The following is a 5,000-nucleotide window of genomic DNA, read 5'->3' as shown; positions in this document are numbered from 1 at the left end:
CCGGAACCGCTCGACCTCGCACGGCGGAGATCTCGGCCAGACGGCCCCACGCATGGAGGGCCGGGCACGTGCCCGGGCCGCCCCGAGGAGGGAAGTCCCCATCGGTCCCTGGATCCGTGCACGCGAAAAGGAAGAGGGTCCCGATCCGCCTGAACACCGGACGGCCCCGCGGTTGGGGTGCCGGCCCGCGAAGGGCCCTTCCCGTCGCGAACGTCAGCGCCACATCGATCGGCGGGCGCGAGAGGAGCGGGCCCCCCCTCCCTCCGGGGGGGCGCCGACACTCGGAGCTCGGCTCCCGGCCGCTGCGGGGCCCGTGAGCTAAGAGCCGGGAAAAGCGGGCCGTCTCGGCGGAGGGCCGGGTGGGTGCTGGCCTCCGCCCTCAAACGTGCCCGTTCCCCCCCTCCCACGCCGGGCAGGGTCGGGTACAATACTCGGATTGATCCCCTAGGCTGAGCTCCGGTTCTCACAGGCTCTGAAAAACCTGTCCTCACAAATCTCCGCACACAGTCCTCGAAAGACGGGTCGAAAAAGCCAAAGCCCCGCCTTCGGCGGTACGAAACTGGAACCGGGCGCCACCTCGTGGTTCCCTCGGTCGGCCGAGACGGCGTTGGGCGACCCCTTCCGGACATCCGCGAGACGACCGGCCGTCAGGTCAACCCATTCGCTCCAAAGGGGTTGACCCGGTGGCCGGGAGGGGACTTTGAAAATTTTTCAGACTTGGAAAACTTTTTTTTTTTTTTTTTTTTCCCCCAGCCCGCTTCCTCCGGGTTGACCCGGTGGCCGAGCGTCTCACCGTCCCCGGACGCAGCGAGGTACTGCCTCCCGGCCGTCAGGATCGGGCCCACGGAAGTCTGATTTTTTAAAAAAATTTGCCGACGCCACCGCGGAGGGCTACCCGGCCACCCCGGGCCCCGGAGCCGGAAAAGGGAAGAAAAGGATCGGGCCCACTAGAGACATGGACCCGGCCGCCAAGCAGGCCGCCCTGGGCTCACCCTCCCCGGCCGCAGCGAGGGACATCCTCCCGGCCGACAGGATCGGGCCCCTGGAAGTCTGGGGGGGGGGGGGGGGAAATCCGCCCCACGCCTCCGAGGAGGGCTGCCCGGGCGGGCCGGGCCCCGGAGCTCGGAAAAAAAAAAAAAAACACCCCAAAAAAGGATCGGGCCCACTAGAGACATGGACCAGGCCGCCCTGGGCTCACCCTCCCCGGCCGCAGCGAGGGACTGCCTCCCGGCCGACTGGATCGGGCCCCTGGAAGTCTGGAAAAAAGAATGGAACCTGACGCCTCCGAGGAGGGGGCGCCCAGGGAAGGAGGGAGATCCGGGTCGACCTGGTGACCGGACGGGAAAGCGGCCACCGGGCGTGCCCGTTCAAACCTAGGGGTTGACCTGGCGGCCGGAAAGCAAACCGGCCACTGGCTAGCCCCGTCGGCAACCTACGGGTTGACCTGGTGGCCGGGAAGCGAACCGGCCAGCAGGTGAACCCGTTCGATTCCACGGGTTGACCTGGTGCCCGGGAGGGGACTCTGAAAAATGTTCAGCCCTTTCGGCTCGGGGTTGACCTGGTGGCCGAGAGGGGACTCGGACGGCAGGCAAGCCGCCCTGGCCTCACCCACCCCGGCCGCAGCGAGGGACTGCCTCCCGGCCGACTGGATCGGGCCCCTGGAAGTCTGGGGGGAAAAAGAAAATGGAACCTGACGCCTCCGAGGAGGGGGCGCCCAGGGAAGGAGGGAGATCCGGGTTGACCTGGTGACCGGACGGGAAAGCGGCCACCGGGCGTGCCCGTTCAAACCTACGGGTTGACCTGGTGGCCGGGAAGCGAACCGGCCAGCAGGCGAACCCGTTCGATTCCACGGGTTGACCTGGTGCCCGGGAGGGGACTCTGAAAATTTTTCAGCCCTTTCGGCTCGGGGTTGACCTGGTGGCCGAGAGGGGACTCGGACGGCAGGCAAGCCGCCCTGGGCTCACCCTCCCCGGCCGCAGCGAGGGACTGCCCCCCCTCCACCCACCCACCCCCCCCCCCGGCTGACAGGATCAGGGCGCACTGGATGTCCGGGACAATATTTTCCCCGACGCCGGGGAGGGCGGGCGGGCGGAGGGGCTCTGGCGGCCAGCCCGGGCCCCGGAGCTCGAGAAGGAAAAAAGGACCGGGCCCGCGAGAGACGGGGGCCCTGCCGCAGGGGGGCAGTCCGACCGGGGCTCACCGTGCGGCAGGCCCGGGCGTCGGCAGGGGAAAGCGGGCGAGGAGGCGCGGGGGCCGGGTGCCTACGGCCATACCGGACCGAACGCCCCCGATCCCGTCCGATCTCGGAAGGTAAACCGTCCCGGGCCTGGCTAGTACTTGGATGGGTGACCGCCTGGGAATCCCAGGTGCCGTAGGCAGCTTTTCCCGGTCCGAGCCAGCTCTCTCTCCTTTTCTGGGGAGGAAGGAGAGGGGGGGGACGGGCCGGAAAGCCCCTCGTCGCTCCTGCCGAGTCGGAGGTCGCGGCCGCAGGTCACGGGTCTGGGCGCCTGGGGTCCGGCTCCCCACCCGGCTTCCTCCGCGGAGGACCCACCGAAGCCGCTGGGGGAGACCCCGGGCATGGGGCGGACTGGCCCGGACCCTCCCGGCCGCCGGCCCGCAGGACCGCCCCGAATCCCCCCGCCCCGCGGCCACCCAGGCCAGGCCTGGCCAGGCGGGACGGACGGCGGGTGTCCAGCGCCCAGCGGCTTCCGCCAGCGGGGACCCACGGCCCCCAAAGCCGCAGGGGGAGGCCCCGGGCCCGGGACGGACTCGCTCGGACCCCCTGCGCCCGGGCGCCGGCTCGCGGGACCGCCCCGAATCCCCCCGCGGCCACCCAGGCCAGGCCTGGCCAGGCGGGACGGACGGCGGGTGTCCAGCGCCCAGCGGCTTCCTCCAGCGGGGACCCACGGCCCCCAGAGCCGCAGGGGGACACCCCGGGGCCGGGACGGACTCGCTCGGACGCGCTCGGACCCCCTGCGCCCGGCCGCCGGCTCGCGGGACCGCCCCGAATCCCCCGCCCCGCGGCCACCCAGGCCAGGCCTGGCCAGGCGGGACGGACGGCGGGTGTCCAGCGCCCAGCGGCTTCCGCCAGCGGGGACCCACGGCCCCCCAGAGCCGCAGGGGGAGACCCCGGGGCCGGGACGGACTCGCTCGGACGCGCTCGGACCCCCTGCGCCCGGCCGCCGGCTCGCGGGACCGCCCCGAATCCCCCCGCGGCCACCCAGGCCAGGCCTGGCCTGGCCTGGCAGGCCGGCGTGCAGCTCCCCCGGGCTTCCTCCCCCGACGACCCGCGCCCCCCCGAGCCGCAGGCGGAGACCCCGGCCCCGGGGCGGACCGGCCCGGGCTCGCTCGAGCCCCCTGCGCCCGGCCCGCAGGACCGCCCCCCCCCCCCCCCCCGAATCCCCCGGGAGAGGCCCGGCCTGCACGCCACTGACGACCCGCGGCCCCCAAAGTCGCGGGAGGCGCCCCCGGCCCCGGGGGCCGGTTAGCTCCGTGTCGCTCCGCGCCCCCCCCCCCGCCCCTCGCTGCCGGGACCGGGCACCGCCCCAGAGTCAGCCGCAGCCGGACGGCCTGAGAGCTGCCCTCCTGTGGACGACGGTGAGTTTACCTTGACACTAACCGGCCATCAGCCAGGTCAACCCCATTGCTAGACTGGGGTGGACCTGGTGGCCGAGTGGGGACTTGGAACATTTGACAGCTGCTCCCCGGGGCTTGACCGCTTGTCCTGAACGCCCCCCCCCCACCCCACCCCCCCCAGCCCCCGGCTCCTGCTCCCCTCTCCCCAGCCTCGGTGCTCCGCTCCCTGCCTCGGAGGCTGCCCCTTTGCGGCGCCTGCATCGCCTCCGAGGACGCGCACCTTCCGGAGGCTGGACGTAAAGCCTGACGCCCGCCACCGCCGCCGACCCGGCTCTCCGAGGGACGACTGTGAGGCCTCCCCCCACCCCCGGACCGCCCTGGGGACGACTGCTAAGCCTCCCCCAACGGACCGCCCGGGGGAAGACTGCTAAGCCTTCCCCGGACCTGCTCCCTCTCGACTATTAAGCCCCCCCTCTGTGGTCCTCAGGACCGCTGCCGCGCAGCCCTCGGAGTGGGGTGACACCCGGGCCGGAAAGCAAAGCGGCCACCAGGTCAACCCGTCGAATCCAATGGGTTGACCTGGTGGCCGGAAAGCAAACCGGCCGCCAGGTCAACCCAGTAGATTCCGCGGGTTGACCTGGTGGCCGCTAAGCACGACTCTTAAGCCTCCGCCGGACCGCCTGGGGAATGGCTATTAAGCCTGCCCCCGGAGTACTCGGGGGGACGACTATTAAGCCTCTCCTGGAACGACTATTAAGCCTGCCCCCGGAGTCCTCGGGGGACGACTATTAAGCCTCCCCCGGACCGGCTCCGTCTCGACTATTAAGCCCCCCCTCTGTGGTCCTCAAGACCACTGCCGCTCTGCCCTCGGAGTGGGGTGACGCCCGGGCCGGAAAGCAAACCGGCCACCAGGTCAACCCGTTGAATCCATTGGGTTGACCTGGTGGCCGGAAAGGAAACCGGCCGCCAGGTCAACCCAATAGATTCAGCGGGTTGACCTGGTGGCCGAACGGGGACTTTGAAAATTTTACAGCTGCTTCCCCTGGGGTTGACCTGTTGTCCCGGTGGGGACTTTGAACATTTGACAGCCGCTACCCGGGGCTTGACCTGTTGTCCTGAACGCCCCCCACCCCACGGCTCCTGCTCCCCACTCCCCAGCCTCGGTGCCCCGCTCCCTGCCTCAGAGGCCGCCTCTCTGCGGCAGCTGCAGCGCGTCCGAGGACGCTCACCCTCCGGAGGCTGGATGTAAAGCCTGACACCCGCCACCGCCGCCGACCCGGCTCTCCCAGGGACGACTGTGAGGCCTCCCCCCACCCCCGGACCACCCTGAGGACGACTGCTAAGCCTCCCCCACCGGACCGCCCGGGGGAAGACTGCGACGCCTCCCGCCAGGCCCCCACCCAGCCTGGGGGGAAGACTGCTAA

The 5,000-nt window shown here is 71.1% G+C and overlaps 1 non-coding gene across 1 annotated transcript; it reads left to right on the top strand.

The window, feature by feature from the left end:
* Positions 1-2,259: 2,259 nt before the first annotated feature.
* On the top strand, positions 2,260-2,378 carry LOC128824082 (5S ribosomal RNA). The gene has a single exon (XR_008442311.1). It is a non-coding gene; the product is annotated as a 5S ribosomal RNA (ribosomal RNA).
* The last annotated feature ends 2,622 nt before the right edge of the window (positions 2,379-5,000 follow it).

This window comes from Malaclemys terrapin, chromosome 15, assembly GCF_027887155.1.
Source record: "Malaclemys terrapin pileata isolate rMalTer1 chromosome 15, rMalTer1.hap1, whole genome shotgun sequence".
NCBI classification, from domain to species: Eukaryota; Metazoa; Chordata; order Testudines; family Emydidae; genus Malaclemys; species Malaclemys terrapin.
The sequence above is the reverse complement of the archived record's forward strand: the minus strand, read 5'-3'. Positions and strand labels throughout refer to the sequence as shown.